The sequence below is a fragment of the Molossus molossus genome, unplaced genomic scaffold (genome assembly GCF_014108415.1).
Source record: "Molossus molossus isolate mMolMol1 unplaced genomic scaffold, mMolMol1.p scaffold_m16_p_21, whole genome shotgun sequence".
NCBI classification, from domain to species: domain Eukaryota; kingdom Metazoa; phylum Chordata; class Mammalia; order Chiroptera; family Molossidae; genus Molossus; species Molossus molossus.
Genome location: NW_023425357.1, coordinates 27,870,096 through 27,890,262, shown reverse-complemented (window position 1 = coordinate 27,890,262; position 20,167 = coordinate 27,870,096). Strand labels below are relative to the sequence as shown.

The following is a 20,167-nucleotide window of genomic DNA, read 5'->3' as shown; positions in this document are numbered from 1 at the left end:
CATCAGTTAATATGAGACAACTGACCAGATTTCCTATCCCTCCCAGAGCGGGGAATCCCGAGAGCCCAACAGGAGGAGACCGTGTTTTGCGGGAACTGGCTCACGCAGCGACCGTTCCCTTCCAGGGACAGCTGCAGCTCTTCCCATGGAAGAAGCCACCTCATCCCACAGCACTGTCGCCTAAGCCCTCCTTATCCCCGTGTCAGAGATGAGGAAACTACACAAAGACGAGCAACTAGCCCAAGGTCCTACTGGTAAGTGCTGGTATGAGAATGACCCTGACCAGATGGCTCTTAACCACTGTTGTGTGGAAGGGGGGTGCTTAAGCCACTGTGGTGGGTGGACTCCTTCTGAGGACATGAGGACACTGGAATAGACAGAAGAGAGGGAAATGTGGGAGGGTAACCCCCAAAGAGCAGGAAACTCATAACAAAACACACACAAAAAAAAACAAGAGATATTCGCGTTTGTGCACACACACGTATGTGTCTATAACCATGGCACAATATACAGGTTATTAAAGGGCCACATTGATCATTTAAATAGATGAAGTTTAATTAGGAGCTGTTAAAAGTTTATTTCACTCTATACTTTGAAACTATACCAAAGAATATCATAACTCTGGTGGTGATGAAAGATTTTAGCTAAATTTCAAGCCCAAATATGGGGAAAACAATTTAAATAGTAAAGTTTCAACTAGCCAGGAATGTGGGAGTCCTCATTCCCCGGCCCCTAAGCCACTCTTACTTTGTACTATGATGGACCATGTACATTATTGACCACGTACGCAACTGAGCTTCCCACATTCTCCTTCTTCTAGTCATATCAGGCCATGACCATCATGTATCTCTGCACACATACATACACACACACTCCTGTCAGTTCAAGGTACTTCTCAATTGCAACACAGAATGAAATCAACCCCAAACACCATGTACTGCCTCATGTATTTGATTGCGTTCTGAGACAAGTATCATTTTCACAAATATTCTTGGTCCGGAGCTCAGCAGAGGAGAAAGAACATATGTCTCAAATGCTTCTGAGCATTCTGCTTCCCTGGATGGCACACTTCTCTCTGCCATGCCCACGGACCCACCACACTCTACAAGGACATCTTACATGAGCCGGACACAAACAGACCGGCTCCAAGAACACAAAAGGCCTCCCTTCTCCACAAAGGTCGGGCTTAGCAGGGCTGCTGAGCGCAACTTTGCACTGAAATCCAGTTTCCCGGTTTCAGAACATCGTGGAGGCATGCAGCTCGTTAGATTTATTTAATGCCTGGTCTCTCAAGACCACAATGCGAATGGCATCCATCAACTTAATTTCCTTGGGGATTGTCTCAAACATGGGGAATGAAGAGGCCCAGACCATTAAACATCAAAAGAAATGTCCTAAATGGTCATTAAAGTTCTATTATATTTTCTCTTTCTGGGAGCAGATTAGATTAATTCAATTGAGAATATAATAAGTATCAAAGCTAACAGTGTGAATGGGTCGAGCTGGCTGGAAGAGCATTTAATATTGCAGACATCTGTTCATTTAAGTTGTACGAAATGCACAGAAAGAGGGGGTCGTCGCCAAGTGCGGGGTACTCACCAAGCCGGCGCAGGTAGACACAGCGACGGAGGAGGAGCTGTCATTTCTGATAAATCCCTGATAGAAACATCGCTGCACCCTGGGTCCCCAAGTCTCGGAAGCACCGTCTTTTCCAAGTACATGGACAATAAATTGACCACTCAAAATCGCCGAGGGCTTCAGTTCTAAATGGAGTTCCTGTCCAAATGCTGAAAATCGGTAATGCAGGGAGCTGCTGGCACTCTGAGCGGACCGCTTTCTCCTGCCGCTGTGCGAAATGTCGTGTGAAATATACGACCCGCCCGCGTCCACTTCCACCGGCGTGACAAAGACGTAATCTGCAAGGGGAAAGGTTTTGCTGTCAGCACCCAGAGCCCACGGTGCCAACCCAGCACTGCTAACAGGCTGGCAAAGAGCAACGCACAGCTCACGGATATTTTTGTTCCTATGGCCATGCGTCTACGTGCGATATAATTCAGAGGAGAACCCTGTGGACTTCACAATTAGCTCTGCCTCAGTAATTCCTATAAAAACTAAAAGCCAAGTGCAATGTTGATGAATGTCAAGAATGTTTGTGGAAAAGGCCACAAACTCTCCTGGTCTGGGGATAGATGGACTCTTCATTCATTCATAAAAGCTGACTCTTTTTTTTTTGGAGACAAAATGAATAAATCTAAAACTAAGAAAATAAAGCAATAAGACGTTTTTCAAGGAGATTACTATCTTAGTGCTTAACCTAAATTGGGAGCATTTTGGGGGTGGGGACAGAATTTAAATTTCCAATGATAACTCACAGAGCTGAGTAACTTGAGAGAATACCTCCAAAAATGAACAAGTAACTATAGTTTCCTATTCCCAATATTAATTACACATGACAATAAAACTCCAGAACTTGTAGCACTCTTAACATTTTACTATGAACTTTCACAGGGACCATCCCATTTAATGGTAAGCACAAAATATCGTGGGTGCATAAAAATGCCTCAACATTGTCAGTACTTTTCCTACACAGTCTGATGTTTAAAGTTGCTCAGACATGTTGTCAGATCAGGGACACCTGGAAAGGCATGTTTAGAAATACCTTCACCATTGCTCCCTAGAGCAGCACTAATTGCTGCTTGTTCCAAAGGAGGAGGAGCTAAAAAACAATTTGCTGCTTGGGGAAAAAAAAAAAAAAAAAAAATGAAGCCAGCACACTGCTTTCTATCACAAAACATTGAGACGGAAAGGTATCATCCCACAAGATGATTTGGAATATGCCCTCTGTGCATTAAAAAGCACTCTGCACTTCTACTTTCTAGGCACAGAATGGGAAACTAATTTGGGAAAGTGTTTAGAAAAGATTCTGAATAACTAAGAGGCATGTCTGAGTCACTTGGGTCCTTGGTTAGAGAAGGAAGAAAAGAGGAATTTTCCTTTTCCCAAAATAGTAAAAAAAAAAAAAGAAGAAAAAAAAAAGGTAAAGAAGCCCTATAGCTAACAGGAATCATTAAGTATTATTATGTTTGCAGGAAAACAAAAGCAAAAATCATGCCAATATGACAATTTTTAAATGTTTTCTTCTGTGACTCTTATTGCTTGAGCAATTCTCCCGATATTCTTTATATCTGACTCTCTCATTCTCTCTTTGACTCCTTTAACTGGAAATACTATTGAATGGGCATACATTTTTTAAAAAATTTTTTTGGGAAAAAAAAAGCTTTTTTCCTCTCTTTATCTTAAACAGAGCAAGTGTACACTATTTCTCTTAAAAATATCTATTATGATGCTTTACAGGTATGTGGCTTTTGATACAATGTAGCCTTTTCTTAGTGAAAAAAACACTTCTTCCTTTACTAAAACCTAACTGTGAAAACCATCTCTGACACATGTATCGGAGTTTCTACAATAAGCTGTTTCTTACCTCCTTGTCCAGAACCATCATACACTCCACCTGCTCTTAGCTGGGAGGCCATGTGCAAGCCTTATGCAACCAACCTTTAATGGAATCAGCCCAAAAAGTCAACCCCCCCCCCTCCGCAACCCCACCCACTCAGACACCAACACCTGCTGCTAGTTTGTTTCCAAAGGGAGAATGAGCAGCCTGATGATAATATTCAGTCCTTAATGGGAAGAGGGGCATAGAGAGGCCCCTGTAGAGAATGAACTGATCAATCAGCTCAGGGGCTGATTAAAGATGAGGTCCTTACAGGTGGTAGCTGGACCAGAGGGGGCCTGCAGCCATTTGAGCAGATGGGACAATGGGAGGTTGTTTTAAAAATTGCAGCCAGCCTTTCTGGTTGGACCAAAGGTGAACTTCTCAAGAGCTAATTCCTGACTCTGTCCTGTTCCTTCACTCGCCCACCCCCTATCACAGCCCTTCTCCACCATTCCCCTGTCCCCAATATGATCCCGTGTCCCCTGATAGAAGATAACTGCAAGGCCAAAAATGAGAGAACCTAGTTGGACAGCAAGGTCTTGCTAGACGCCTTGGATCAGGAATCAGCTGTTCCATGGCAGGTGGGAACATGGAAACAAGGATTTCCTGCTGGGCACCATCAGAAGTTAAATGCCAGAAGTGAAGGATGTTCTGGAGGTTTTCCGCTGGGGAACCTTGGAAGAGAGAAAGACCCGGAGACCTCAGGCTATCTTCTTCCCTCTAACAGTGGTCTTTGGGGATCCAGGACACAAGGGCAAAGAAACCCAGAGGAGAGGAAAGGAGAAGTAGAGAAGAGAGAGCAGGAAAGGGCTTCATATTCTTTCATCCCTCATCAAGACTCAGTCTGCCCGCTTTCCCAGAAGAGGAAGGAGAGGAGGAAGGTGCCTTTTGATATCAACCGCCTAGTCCATGTCCACTTCCTTTCCAATTTCTCACGGCAGTACGATTTTATTATTTTTTTTAAAAAAGCCATCTGTGAACAAGGGAAAGTATTGTTTTCTCATTTATGTGACTTGAAGCTTGAGGCATTGATTCTTTTGATAAGTTCAGAGTCCCTGCCACATCCCCCCTCTACAAACAGGAACCATTTCCAAGACGCGCGCACACCTGCCACGTTGGGGGCGCAGGGGTGGGGGTAAGACTTTTTACCTTCTCTCTCTTTGGGGGGGAAAGAAGGGACACAATGCCTGGACAGACTTCTGGGGGTGGGGGGACAGATACGAACCATCCTTTAATCCGCTGCCGCCGCTGTTGCTGTCACTGGCTAAGGCTGCGGCGACCGACGCACAGCAGAGGCAGCACAGCTGGAGCGCCTGCAAGAGAAAAGGTGACATCGCGCGTGAAGGGCGCGGTGGGGCTTGCACCTGGCGCCCCCTGCCACCCGCTCTCGGCGCGCCCCTCGGCGGGCACCTGCCTTGGCCACGCGCCCCAGTCCCGCCGGAGCCCACGGCGGGCCCGCGCCGGCGGCGGGGAGGGCGCACGCGAGCAGGAGGGCGCACTCCATGGTCAGGTGCGGGCGCGGTGGCTGCGGACGGCGCGCATTCTCCCCGCCGCCCCGGAGCGCGGCGCTCCAGGTGCGGCGCCAGGTGGGAGCCGCCGCCGCCGCTCACATCGCGGGTCGGGCGCGCCGGGGCCTCCCAGCCTCCGACCGCCTGCGCGCCCTCCCTTCTGCCGGCGCCGGCTGCGGAGCTGCCGCCTGCGGCTCCCCGCGGGGAATGGGGGGCTCCCCGGGCCGGGGCTGGAGCGCGCCTCCGAGCGCAAACAGCTGGGGGACTCTGTCCGTGCCTGCCCGCGCGCTTGCCCGCCAGTCTGTGCGTCTGTCTGGGTCTGTGCGAGCGTCTGAGGCTCCCAGGGAAAGCAGCGCCAGCTGGCTCCCCCAGCGCGCCGGAGCCGAGCGCCCGCCTCTCCACCGCACGGTGATTGGCGACCAGCGGCTCCTGGGCCCGTCCGAGCCCCCGGGCTGGTGCAAGGGCGTGGGATTCCCGGCTCCCGCTCCGAGGGAGGGGGTGGAGGGGGAGGGGGGCTGGGTGAGCGCGAGGGGGAGGGAGGGAGGGACCCACCGCCGAGAGAGAGCGCGGAGCGCCCTGGGTCAGGCTTGGAAAACGTAATTTAAGCGCCCGAAGAGATGAGCTGAGAAAGGGGGAGGCTCAGGTAAGTGGCGCGACTTTCTTGCTGCCTGTGCAGACTTCTCTTTGACAAGTCTTCTGGGTGGCAAGACAGACAAGGTATTGAGCATTTCCAACACCTCTCAAGTGCCAGGTGCTATCCCCTGCTTTATCTAATTTACCTTGGGCCCTATCCTTGCAAAGGTGGGAAATATTAACTCCTTGATAAAGATGAAGAAACCGGGCTCAGATGGGCTCAAGATTGCCTCACATATATAATTTCGAAACTCGCAAATGCAGGCAACCTGGAGGGCTGCAGCTCTGAGCCTTGCCAACTGTCTGCAGCATGACTGAGGGGACTGGGGTGGTGAGCACTCAGTAGCGTGCACAGATGTCATATTGTAAAGTGGTAACATTATATCATGTTAGTATCCAATGCTATTCCAATAAATTAAAACGCACTCAGCCTTCTGGCAGTGGCCTCACCTCTGCTAATCTTTCTCTCCTCTCCAAGTGCCCATACTTCCAGCTCCTGCGGATGGAATCCTGGCCCCAAACACACCGATCTGCAGAAATCAGCTGTAACAAACAGTGCCGCCGTCACCACGGGCGTGCATCCCATTTGCAGTGTGCCTGTTCATGGACTCAAAACATGTATTTGATCCCCACTGTTTGCAGTGATGAGCAAAATATATTCTCACAGGCTGCCATGACGGAAAAGTTGCCAGCCAGAGTGAGAGGCAGAAACAGATGGCCGGGTCAAGAGAACCTTGTAGGCTGGTGTAGAGCATGTAGGAGTCAGTTAGATTTAAGTGTGTGTGTGTGTGTGTGTGTGTGTGTGTGTGTGAGAGAGAGAGAGAGAGAGAGAGAGAATGTATGTGTTGGAGGCAATATATGGTCATGTGTGGATGTGGGTTGGAAGTGCCAAGCAGAGGGGAAGTCGCTGCTAGAATCACGGTGAGTAATGATGGTATCTTTCCTGGACCAGGGTGGTGGCAGTGGGTGGGCGTATCCCCTGCCCCGGTCCTCAGGGTGCTGAGGTGGTTAAGATGAGGTCCATGTCACAGCTTAGAACAAGTGACAGCTCCACATGGATAAGCCCATTTTACTGGCTCCCGCGCTGGAGAGGTAACTCTGGGTTGAGAGGCAGAGCGAGAGGCACAGCCCCTGCCCAGGGCGAGTTCTCTGGACTGACCTCACAGTGAGAACTCCACTTCGACAAGACTCAGCTTTCCCTACACAACCTGTTTGAGCTCCATAGCCTCTATTTTACGATCTGTAGAATAGGAATAAAAGTAAAACATCAAAAGAATATCCCAAGGATTACGTGACTATGTTTTCCTGAGCTCTATAAATGGGGTTTTAAGGTTAGAAGAGAGGATCCCCTGTGATTCTGGTACTTTGTAGATCCTACGTCAACTTGGATGGGCACAAAAGTCACCTGTGCTGCTGGCTTGAAATGCAGATTTCTGAACCATGAGCCATGGAAATTCTGGTCCGGTAGATTGGCGTAGGCCCTGAAAATGCATCTGTAGCAAGCACCTCTGGGTGATTCTGACACAGGTGACTTCGGTGCGTTATGTGATGTCAGTAAATAGCTGGACATTAAGGACATGCAGTAAACACAGTGCTTAGAGTCATGTCACCAAGCAACAGACTAGATAGGAAAGGAGACGGGTAGGCAGCACTGAATTATATCGCCAGGTGAACACTAAGGGAAGCTGGAAGGGTAAATGGTTTGTTCAGTTCCACTGAAAGTAACCCTGTCCCTCATTTGCATCTCTCCACTGAGATACATTTGCATGAAGTCATTCATCCCCCTTGGGCTGCCCTCTTCTGTAGCCCGTAATAGAGGTTTCTCACTAAGGCCAGGTCCAGAGTCTCAGGGACCCACTCTAAGACACTCGGCTAGATTGTGGTGTTTGTCAACCCCAGCACCACTGACACTTGGGACTGGATCAGTCTTTGTGCTGGGGGCTGTCCTGTGCTTTATAGGGTGTTCAGCACCCCCACAATTGTGACAAGATGTTGTGACATTGCCAGATGTCCTTGAGGAGCAAAATCGCCCCTGGTGAGAACCCGAGTGAACAGTGTTATCGCAATCCTGTTCTGCGGTCTTTTTCTCCATCGACCTGGAGCTTCATAGCCTCTCATTCAACTGAACAAGGATTAGTTGAGTGCACAAGAGGAGGGACTGGAGACCTCCTCTTGAACCCAATAATGTAAGAGCCCCATCCCCACTGATTTTGCAGCTCTTCTCCCACACCCCAGTGTACCTTTGTACTTGGTAGATCCCACCTCTCCATGATTTAGTATAGAAACCAAGACCGATTTCTCACATGTTAGTACATCTAGAGATCAAAACTTCCAATTCCATTTATTTGAAGATGACCAGGTCCAATTTCTTCTGTAGGGCTGATACACAAACACTGCAGAGCCATAACTTCTGGAATGATTTCATGCCTTCAACATTCCAGGAACTGTCCCTGCAATATGTATAAATTGTCTCTAGATGGTGACAGAGAGTCATGAGCAAAAGGTTTGAATTGCAGTTTGAATTGCAACGTAGCACCTGGCCTCTAAGTTACTTGGAAATACAAATCTGAGCTGATTTTTAAACTATAAATTGAAGACGCTATAATGAATACCATAGTAATATGTCTCAGTCTGTTCGGGCTGCTATAACAAAATACCATAGACTGTGTGGCATATGAACAATAGAAATTTATTTTCCACAGGTTTGGAGGCTGGGAAGTCCCAGATCAAGACTCCTGCAGATAGCTGGTGAGAGCAGACTTCCTGGTCCATAGAGAGCCTCCTTGTCACTGTTCTCGCTTGGTGGGCGGGGCATGGGCCCTCTCTGAGGTCTCTTTTATCAGGTCCCATTCATGAGGGCTCAGCCCCAAATACCCATCGGAGCAAACATTGGAGACTATGTTTCAACATAGGAATTGGGGTGAGGAGAGGCACACATTTTCAGTCCATTGCATAAACCAATGCGGAAAAAGAGAAAAAAAAATCCCAGTTGTACTGTATTCTGTCAAACATAGCCAGAGCCCGGCACCGGCCGGCATTCAGTAAATATTTGTAGGGAGGGAGTGAGGGAGAAAAGAGAAGGAGGAAGGAAGGAAATGGAAAATTGTGAGCTGGAGAGATCACACTATTCACTCTTAACTGCATTAAAAAAATGTCCCCCTTTCCCCTCTAAAATCCATGGTACATTGGTTTTCCTTCTTTCTACACTGACGTAACTTTAACCATTTTTTTCCCCAAATAATATGCCTAAATTCAAATACCTCCTCCTGGCTGCAGCAAGAAAGAAATGTCAGTCCCTGTGATTTGTTCCTTTCCCTTGGTCTCTGCTCCATGAAGATACAAGTGTCTCTTCCACAGAAAGAGAGACATTCAGCACCTCGCCCACCACAGTGCTGCACTGTGCTAGCCACAGCCCTTGCTCTGGTGTGCTAAGGCTGCGCCGAAGAGTTTGCCGGGTTTTATTTAACAGACTCCTGACAGTTTCCCGTAGAAAGCATTTTCACGTCCAAAGAGAAAGATATCCAAAGCCACGCATCCAATCCCAGTACAGGGTGAAAGCAGAAACAGAAAACAGGGCTGAACTTATTTCAACACAGGAGCCAAAAAGAAAAATAAAGAGATGGAAAGGCACCAGCATCCTTGAAGCCCAGAGAAGCGAGGGCTGCCTTCTGGTCAGCATCTCCGAAACAGGTGCAATGAGCCACACAGCCTCAAAGACTGGGGGTGGGTGGGTGGGTGGGGTGGGGGGTGGGTGGGGTGGGTGGGGGTGGGTGGGGGTGGGTGGGGGTGGGTGGGGGTGGGTGGGGGTGGGGAGAAATGACAGCAGCAAGTCCGAACATTTTCTGTCTTCCGGAGATAACCATCCAGAAACATAAGCTGTTTGCTTTATCACACAAAATACAGCAAAATTCCAGCAAGTGACATGCAGCACCTTTTGTTTATTATTTGTCAGTGACGAATATGGAAAGCAGAATCTCTTAACACCAAGCACTGGAGACAGTGTTACCAAACACAGTTTAGGAGTTACCAACTGTTCTCCCTCCTCCCGTTTTATTCAGTCGCTCACCACACTTTCCTGCAATGGATTTCTTCCTTCAGTAACCTGTGCCCGTCTGCCTTCTCTGTATCATGGGGCTCCCTCTTCTGACTCCTCTATCGGAGGGCCTCTCTCTGCTCATCTCCTTCCCTCTGCCGACCATATCCTGGCTGCGTACTGCTTCCCTGTTCTATTTTTAGTCCTTTCCCAAGGCCTACTATTAAAAGTAGTTTATTTGGCCGAGAGGCAGGATTAGAACTACACTCCTTATTTCCATCAGCGAACCAAAGCCAATTCTGAGCTCTCTGCACGGCGGAAGAGTGGACTAGAGACCTTGCAAAAGCTCTGGAAAACAGCCGCTGCCTAACAAAGGGAAATGACCTTGGTTCACCTGAAGTCTTCTCTCCCCATTTTCCACCATTGTGAGCTCATCACCCAGGGGCTGAGACACCTGCCTCAGTGATTTCCCCAACTTGCCTCTCTAACACCAGCCGGTTCTCCCCACACCTGGTACAGCCAGGCCTGGGAACCGCTGCTGCTAATCAAAACCACCTGGGGGATTGTTAGACCTGCGTTCTTGGGCATCTCTATGAATATTCCAATTACGTGGGTCTGGGATGAGGCCCAGACATCTGCCTTTTAACTAACACCTGGGTGTTTCTGATGTAACTAAATATATTACAACCCAGTAATTGTGGCCCACGGTACTTAGGCCTCCACTTGAATGCCAGAACTACTTCCTAGTCAATCGGATTTAAAGCTTCTGGGCTGCCTTTGGCTCATTTCCTATTCATGGAGAAAGCAAAGTGTAACAGAGAGAATAAAGGACAGGCCTGGGATTGAATCCTTGCTCCACTGATGAGCTGTACGTATTTGCAGTTTAGATATTGGGGTAGCAGAGGGTAATTTGCGTTCTAAATGTTTCTATCGCCCTACCATCTCCCCTTTTCCAGTTTAATCCATGATATAGACCCGCCCCAACAAATAATAACACTTTCTTTTTGGCGAAAATTAATGGCCAAGAGTCGGACCTGGACTCAAGCGCGCCTATTAGAAACACTCACTGGCGTTGATCTGCAGAATTTGGGCGAATGGACCCATCTTTCAGCTGAGGTTGTCACAATACGTGACTCAAGCCTAGAGCTGTCTGCAGCAAAAAGAGGAAAATCCACAGGTTCATGTCTGAAGTCATGATTCTTGTATCTTCTATAATCCTCAAAATCACTACCGTTTAGGCCAAGAACCCCCTCCGCCTCTTTTCCCCTTTAAGTTGGTCTGGATGGGGTTGCTATCACTTTCACCGAAACAGTCCTAGTATTTTTCTCTAGGTGACCTTGAACACATCGTCTTCAGGTACTCGCCTCTCACACAGGGAGAATAGCCCTTACTGCATATGTTTTACTTTCACGAGGGCTGAATGAAGTGACATACAAAACAATGTCCAGCTGAATAAGGCACCCACAACCCCTGGTGCCCAATGAGTGGTACCTGTTCTCACCTTTCATGAAATTCCTCTGACCCTTCTTTCTGAAGCCATCCACTCCCCGAGGCTGTGATCTCTTGCTTAAAGATGGATGGATCCCCTCGTTCTTTCACCCCAGCTCCAGGCTGGACGCCGGTATTTCCCATGTGATGTCAGGGCTGCAGCTCCCGGGCGGGCGCCCGCATGTGCGTTAGAAAATGATGCTCCCGCCTGCACAGGCACCTGGAAGGGGGCCGAGGGTCAGAAGCTGTGCCAGTTAGGACAAGAGTGCCCCGGTTGGGCTAATGACACTTTGGGGGGACGGGATTTAGAACCCACACCCAGAGAGGGCACAGACATTCACAGTGTCTAGCTTGGGCTGCAGCCTCCTCTTCGGCTTTTACTTACTGGCGTGGACAATGCACCAGGAGCCAGCATCTGTCCCACCTGCTGCAATTTCTCCATGACCGGTGTCACCATCTCCCCCTCCCCCTCGGCACCCTTCCCATGTGTTCACACTATCTCAGGATGCTCTTTGCAAAGGTTGGGCTATGCAGGGAAGGCAAACGCATTATGTCCTGAGTCATTTACCTTTGACTTCCACCCCCGATGCCCTGAAACGGTCCCACCAAGGCCAGACTCCAAAAAAGAGTTTCATAATCATGAAAGGACAATGAAGCAATTTAACAATAAATACAGAGAGATACCGAGGTAGACTGCTGCTTTCACTCAGGGGGACCATTAAGCATGTTGAGAGCGGAGAGGTGGCACTCTTAGCTCTTAGCAGTGTTTGATCTTCTTTCAATGGTTGTAGCATTTGAAATTAACCAGCACCGCCTCCTCCTCGGACCCCTCTCACCTCCTCAGCGGCCCGGTTGTGACTCTGTCCTGTTTGTGTTCTTTCGTGTTTAATTTGTACTTGTCAATTATTCCCCCGTCCTTTTCTGTGTCCCTTAAACATTGGTGCTTCCCAGACGGCATCCCTGTCTACTATCTGTTCTCATTAAAGGATCTCCATTCCTGCGCATTTGGGTCCCAGTTCTGCTATCCCTGTACGGATCTCTGTCCCAAACTCTAGACACGTATGTGCACCTGCTAACAAGGCATTTTTAACTCCACACGTCAGAGGCACCTTGAACTCAAGAAGGCATAAGCCAATCGTAAAGCACCCATCTCTCTCCATCTGCCACCATCTGCCCACAATCCAATGCCGGGTGTTTTGGAGCCTCCCCTGCCTGTGGGAAGTGAAGGAGGGTACTGAGAGTCACTGGGTCACCAAACCTGCTTTTAAAATACCTCACAATCAGCCCCTCTCCTCCTCATCTCATTGCCTTAGTTCATGCCTCAATTTCAGCCCTTGGCATTGGTCACAGGAAGCTCCTCACCTAGGACAAACCTCTCCGATCACCCTGGCTGGGTGGAGCACAACTCCTCCTGTTCCTATGACAACCTGCCATTCCCTCCGGCCTCTGTTACAAAAGTGAGGCCAGCACAGCGGAGGCCACGGCCTCCCCCACCCACGGGCCTCCCCAGCTGCCGAGGGCGGAGTGTGCCATTGTCCTGTCGGCCTCCAGTACCAGAGCAGGGCTAAGACATCCACACTGGCAAATACGCTGAATCAGAAAGTCACGGCCCAGCCCTGGCTGGTGAGCATAGTGGTTAGACCCCATGCACCGAAGGATTATGAGTTTGATTCCTGGAAAAGGGCAGGTACCTGGGTTAGAGGTTCAATCCCCGGTCCGGAAACCAATAGATGTATCTCTCTCATATCGATGTTTCTCTCTCGTTCACCCTTCCTCCCTCCCACTCTCTCTAAAAATCAATGGAAAAAAATATCATCAGGTGAGGATTAACAACAACAACAAAAGGCATGGCCCAGAAGGAACTGGATCCAGACTGCTGAGACAGCACCTGACATCACCCCCTCAGCCAGCCCAAGGCGGAACCTCATGACCACTGCCTCCCGGAAGGAGCGAATTCCACACCCAAACAGGTTCCACACCTGCCGTGACGAGCTCCAGCTGTTTTTATTTGTTTTTACTCTTTCCCGCATTCCCCAGCTTGACTTCATTTCCATTCCCTCCTACACCCTCCCATACCCAGTGGTCTTTTTCTCCATCCCTTCCTGACTAAATCATACGTTTTTGTTGTTAAAAATAAGTATAAGTGCCTTGAGGCTTGCCCTGGCATCTGAGCCGTGCCATCCCCCACCTGAGCAGATGCTTTAACCTGGGTGCGCAGTGGCCAAGTCTCACCCCGGAGAGTCTGAGTTGATGGATCTGACCACCCACTGGGAATATTTTTAAAGGCCCCGGGCTCCAGGTGACTCTAATATGCAGCCAGTTGGACCATTATCTAGAGCCCCCATACTCAGAGTCGTTCCCCAGACCAGCGGTGTGCACACCCTCTAGGAGCTCACAGGACATGCAGGGGCTCAGGCCCTATCCCCACCTCCTGAATCAGGACCTGCACCTGAGACGGTCCCCAGGCGACTGTCTCCAGTGGACTTTTCAGAAATGCTGTGAAAGAGTCAGACAGACAGGACGTGGACACTACCTGGGTGAACTCAGAGAGTCTCCTGCCCTCAGTTTACCCATCTACAGGACAGTCTCACAGGGGTGACAGGAGGAGGAAGAGAGGTCATCATGACCAGCAGGTTCAGTGCCAGACCAAGTACTCGATAAGCGGTGGCTTCATAATGATTCTCCCTCTCTGTGTCGCCGTCCCTCTGCCCGCGATGGCCAGGACAGGCAGAGCAAGTCTCTTTATTCCCAGGGTGCCGACTGCATTATCCTGCGAAGCACAGACCACAGGACGCTTGCAGATGCCACATTCACATCCACATTCAACGTGTCCACTTTTAAACACACTGAGGGAGAGGTGGCAGCTCTCTTGATGTATCTGCAGCATCCGAAACACCGCCGTGATCTGGCCCGCTAGACACGCTGTCTCCCCGGTTACACAATCGCCACCCTCCTGAGGGGGCTGCACAGGGCCTGCACCCCGCTACGCAAGCAGTTTGTTTCAGAAGCTGCAGAGCGACTTGGCCCCACCGCGCCAGAGGCCGGCCTTTCCACGAGGTTGTAGGCGCAGTTTCAAGAGGCAGATCATTTAAAAACAATTATTGGAACTCAACCGGCTTTTGCAAGGAATTAATTTAAGGAATCCAAGGTGCCAGAGGGGTAATAGTGAAAGAGATGGGAGGGGGGTCTTTCTTATTTTTAAAGCAGTCTGGGATCTATTTAGAGAGGTTCCAACATCAGGGGCTGTGTCCAGACTGCAACCTAATACTTTATATTGCTCTCTCTCTGCAGAGTGCTAGCTCCCCTGTGATTGGACGAGGCTCTCTGAAAAGCTAACATTGAACTGGGACATCATAACAGCCTCGGGACATCAGAGCGGCTTGTGCTGCCCTGCAGGACGGGACGTTTTTATGTGCTTTACAGTAAGAGCTTCCATCTCTTCGGACAAAGGGGGGAAGCGCTTCCATGGTGGGTGGCCCCAATTAAACCCTGTGCCTCGTGAGTTTCCGCCGAGGCTGACTGGACGGCAGCCAGGCTGATTAGAAAGCAGGTACCTCAATGGCCCAGTGCTGCCATAAGGAAAGAGCCCTGGAAAACTGCTAAGTGACACAGAGGAAAATCATTACAATGGAAACGCCCCCCACCGTGGGCTCCCTCGTGCCTGAACACCGCCCACTCCTTCAGAATCGACTGAATATTGCTTTGTCCAACGAATTAACTGTACAGTAAATGAAAGATCTCTCACAAACACACAGCTTTGAACACCGTGATTTAATTATGAGACACTTATTTGGTTTAAAGTCACGTAAGGAGAATGCAGTCACAAACAAAACAAGGCCCTGGCCGGGTAGTTCAGTTGATCAGAGCATCATCCTAATACTTGGCCAAGGTTGTGGGTTAGATCCCTGGTCAGGGCGCATACAGGAATCAACCAACAAATGTGCACGTAAGTGAAACAACAAATCAATATTTCTCTCTCTAAAATCAATCAATCAAAAAAAAAAAAAAAAACCCTTCCCCCTAAAAGCAGATTAATTGCCACATATACTATAGAGCTGATGAGTACGTTTAATAGGAAGGATTTGCAGATATTATGTTCATTTAAAATAGTAATAAGTAGGTATGGTGACAAAACCAGTAAAGCAGTTTTTGAAAACATTGCAATATTAAAAAAAGAGTTATGAGAGAATAAGTACTTCATCAGCCACTTATCAAAGATAACGGCAGAGAACATGCTACCTTCCATCTGTGAACACTCTTTGATGTAGTTGAGATGGCATCGTAGGTACTTCCGTGTGCTGCTTTGTTTAATAGGATGACATGGAATATGTTGCAGGTATTACGGTTTACCTGTTGCAGGTATTACTGGTAGCATCGCTGCTAACAGCTGGGACACGATCCACTGAGCAGAACTCTGGAAGCTCCCTTGGGTGGGACAGCCGAGCTATAACGGGAAGCAGCAGCAGGGGCCTGCGGACCAGCACCTAGGATGGGGCGGCGAGGTGGGACTCACAGGCTCCCAGAGTTAGTCCGGGCCAAACACTGTGCAGGGGGCATTCACTAGGGCACCCCGTTCAGACATGCAGCGGCTCTATGAGCGAGTTACTACTCAAACCCACCCACCCTTTTTTAAGTCCTCCCCAAGGATATTTTTATTGATATTTTTGTTGTTGTTACGTGCCCCTAGAGGGAACTGAACCTGGGACTCTCTGGTCTGCAGGCCAGTGCTCCAGCTGCTGAGCCAAATCAGCCAGGGTGATGATTTTTTTTTTTTTTTTAAGAGAGAGAGAGAAACATCAATGTGAGAGAGAAACATGGATTGGTTGCCTCCCATATGCACCCTGACTGGGGATCCAACCCACAACCTAGGTATGTGCCCTGAACAGGAATCGAACACACAACCTTTTGGTGCACAGTACAATGCTCCAACTAATTGAGATGCTCAGCCAGGCCATTACTAATCCCCTTTACTAGATGAAGAAACTTGGGTTCATTGACAGTTGAGGTTACTGGCCAAAGTCACAGAGTTAGTGAGGCAGGGCCAGGATGGAGACCCAGATCTCCGCTTACCCCCATTGTAGGCACATGGTAATGCAGTCAAAAAAGCATGAGTTTGGCCCTGGCCAGTTGCTCAGTGGTTAGAGCATCAGCCCACAGACCAGGGAGTCCCGGGTTCAGTTCCTGCTAAGGGCACGTACCTCGGTTGCAGTTCGTTCCCAGCCCTGGTTGGGGTTGTGTGGGTGGCAACCAATCGATGTGCCTCTCTCACATCAATGTTTCTCTCTCTCTCTCCCTCCCGCTCTATCTGAAGATAAATGCAAAAAAAAAAAAAATCTTCAGATGAGGATTAAAAAAAAAAAAAAAAGAGCACAAGTTTGGAGTCCACATGTTTGTCCCATACCATGCAAATGATAGGTGCCCAATGAATACATGTTACATAAATACCTTTCCTTCCTCTTTAAGTTTCCTGGGTGCTATCACTCACAAACCTGATGATTGCACCCACAAAACACCAGATTTGCAAGGCTGTACATTTTCCCAAGAGCTCCCATTTTGAATTCAATTTTACATAGGAAGAATATCATAGGTTTGGTTAATAATGTTGAACTAAAGAAACTGAAGCACAAGGACTATGTCTCAGAAAGTTCTGTGACAGGAGAGAAATTCTAGTTGGGTTGAGAAAGGGACAGTAGTAACAACAATAACAATGACAAAAGTTACTCCCACTAATTAATTGCTCGCTTGGTACTTGGCCAAGCACTGTGCACATTTAAAGAAAAGCTTCAAAGTACTCTGAGAAATAGTTTCCTAATCTGGAAAATGAAAGTAGGAATGTCTAATGCATAAAGAAGGGGTAAGTAATTAGCAGCTGACATAATTTGGATGAGTGACAGGAGCAGAATTTGAACTGGGTCTGCTATTTTCCAGAAACAGCCTTTCTTTTTCTTTCTTTCTTTCTTTCTTTCTTTCTTTCTTTCTTTCTTTCTTTCTTTCTTTCTTTCTCTCTCTCTCTCTCTCTTTCTCCTTCCTTCCTTCCTTCCTTCCTTCCTTCCTTCCTTCCTTCCTTCCTTCCTTCCTCTTATTTTTTTTTGTTAATCCTCACCTGAGGATATTTTCCATTGATTTTTAGATAGAGTGGAAGGGAAGGGGAGAGAGAGAGAGAAAGAGAAACATCAATGTGAGATGTGAGAGAGACACATAGATTGGCTGCCTCCTGCACAAACCCTACCCAGCTGGGGATTGGACCTACAACCCAGGTACGTGCCCTTGACCAGGAGTTGAACCTGTGACCCTTTGGTCCCAGGGCCGATGCTCTAACTGCTGAGCCAAACCAGCCAGGGCAACAATCTTTTCTTGAGTACCAGGATGCACTGGGCCAATGGGTACAACCCACCCCCAGTCATGCCAGCGGTAGCTTCACGTTCCCAGGGAGTCTTACTATGGGAAGAAAAACCCTTGTACTCTGGTGTCACCAGCAGATGTCTGTGTAGCCATCCCTGATGCTGGACTAGACAAGACCTCAGCTGAGAATGGGCAGTGTTTAGAATTCATCCTCACTTTCAAACTGGACCTTCATAATTCACCTGGGCTACCCCTGGGTGTCAGAATACTCAGCCAAGCAAGTCACAGGCCTGACCCATGACGGCCTTTATATGCTTTAATTATAGAGAAAAATCAGAGAAGCTAAAAGCAGGGCATGTACTGGAGAGAAGAGGACATTTAGGAGGACACAAACTTAGAGGAAAATGAACGAACGTTAACATGAAAGACAAGTAAACATTTAACAGATGCAAAGAGAGGGAATAGTCTATCAAAAGGTAGCATCAGATAATAAGAATTGGTATGCATTAAATGTGCAGAGCCATTTAACTGCGCCCTGTGAATTAGGTAATGTAAACAGCAATTGCTAAACTCTAAGCCAGAGCATAGATTCCAGTCCTTTTGAACCCTTTTACTCCATCTTTATGTGAGCTCGGTTCACTCTGTCCCTTAAGTGTGGACACAGTCTGTGTGATCCCTAAAGCCCTGACACTATTAGAAGTCCAGTGTCCCTCTCGGAATTTGAGTGATTTCCTAGACACCTGGTTCCCAGGGAGCCCCAACATCGCCGACGCTCACCTCTTCTCCTGCACTCTCCTCTGTCCCGCGTCCACCCAGACGTAGATGACAACCTTCCCTGTTTGCCCCAAATCATTCAAGAAAGGCATTTGTGTGTGTAGCAGTTGTTGCTAAAGTTTAGGAATCCAAATGCTTTAATTAATATGGTGATAAAATACTGTGTTAGTCAGAACATCCTGAAAGATATATACATATAGAGAGGCCACTGTGTGCCCCCTGCAAGCTGGAGGCCCAGGACAGGCAGTGTGTAGCCCAGTCCAGACCCAAAGGCCTGAACACCAGCAGCTGTACGTCCTGGTCTGAGCCGGAAGGCCCGAGAAGCAGAAGCTCCGATGTTCGCCCAACACAGGAGACGACGGATGTTCCAGCCCCGCAGAGAACAGGGATTCACCCTTCCTCCAACTCTCCTTCTAGCCAGGCCCTCAGATAGGATGATGCCCACAGGCATTGGGGAGGGTAATCTTCTTTATTCAGTCTACCCATTCACATGCTAATCTCTTTCAAAAACACTCACAGGCACTGGAAATAGCGCTTTGCCAGCTGTCTGGGCATCCCTCCGCCCAGCGGACACCTGGAATTCACCAGCACAAGTACACATAACATCAACGTGACGTCGTGAATCACTGGGAAGCGTACAGTTCATTGGCATGAGGTGCACCTACCACGCTGAGCCACCACCTCCACCAGCGGAAGGGTTTGCGTTCCGAGGTCTAAACCGTACAAGTGATCAGACGACCCGTCCTTACAAGCCATTTGGCCACCCGCCCAACACTTGAGGTCTCCAGAAACCCCAAGACTCTCTCCTCCTGCCTTTGTGCAGAACAGTCTGGCCTCCGCCCGTCCAGCTCCAGGCCCGTCTCGGCACCGGGACACCTCGTCGGTGTGCTCCCCAGGCCTGGCTTCACGCCTCGCAGAGCAGAGGAGCTAACGCAGCACCAATGTTTCGGGCCCCGTTCCGCTCACCCAGTCTCCACAGGTGACACGAGGCTGGAGAGGCCGGGCTCCTCTTGTCTAGCAAGAGTGCCATTTCCGTCGGAAGGCAGAAGTCATAATCACTAGCTGAGGCTTAAGCAAAAACATTGTTGTTTCTGTCCATTTCTAAAACGTAAAAGCGAATCTTCTCATTACCGGTTTGGATTGCCCTAATTGATAAAGGTCAGTCTAATGGGCCACAGTTGGCATGTGCCTGAGCCTGGACTTCTCCCGGGTAGCCTCCCACTGGTCCCCACCCCGACCCTTCTCTGTGCTCTCTCCTCTCACAGGATCTTCTGCGAAGGAGTCAATGGCAAGGGTCTCAGGGATCTGTGAGAAGACATGGGGAGGGGCCACAGAGGCTGGGAAACCCATCGAACCAGCATGTGGCTCAGCCCCCACGTGAAGGAGAGAAAGCAGGGTGGTTGAGTGGAAGCATCGTAGACTTCCATGTAGTATAAAGAATGTTCCAGAAGGCCATTGATGAGGCCTTCAGCAGTCCCATCTCCTAGGAGTGGGCCTGCCTTAGTCAGGCGGCTATGCGCACTCATGGGTCGGGAGCAGCCCCCCGACGTGTGGCCCTGGCTGAGCGCGCAGCTGTGGAATCCAGTGCCTGGCCGCGCGCGGGGCCTGCTCGGTGCCATCCCTGCCCTTGCCCGTTTCTGAGACACTTTCTCATGACCGCCACACGGGACATTCTTGAATGTTTAATAAAACAAACCCTCTGCCTTTGATTCACTTAGATATGCGTGTACTCAACGCACGCCCCGCGGGTGAACGGCTAGCACCTGCCTGTCCTCTGAGCTGCACTTGTGGGACCCGCTGAAGACCGGTGAGCTCACCTCTTGCAGGACCTGTCATACACGCCCCTCTCTGGGCACAGTGGACCTGCTCCCCATCCACGCTGACCTCCCCTCC

At 49.1% G+C, this 20,167-nt stretch overlaps 1 long non-coding RNA gene across 1 annotated transcript in view; it reads right to left on the bottom strand.

Annotated features, from left to right (window-relative positions):
* Window positions 1-1,815: 1,815 nt before the first annotated feature.
* The window catches only part of LOC118638533, a 116,951-nt gene continuing 98,599 nt past the window's right edge, over window positions 1,816-20,167 (bottom strand). Inside the window, exons 6-9 of the long non-coding RNA XR_004961107.1 lie at window positions 11,172-11,378; window positions 4,722-4,809; window positions 4,017-4,170; window positions 1,816-1,916 (exon numbers count right to left, since the gene is read on the bottom strand). This is a non-coding gene — a long non-coding RNA (uncharacterized LOC118638533). The remainder of the gene's footprint in view (window positions 1,917-4,016; window positions 4,171-4,721; window positions 4,810-11,171; window positions 11,379-20,167) is intronic.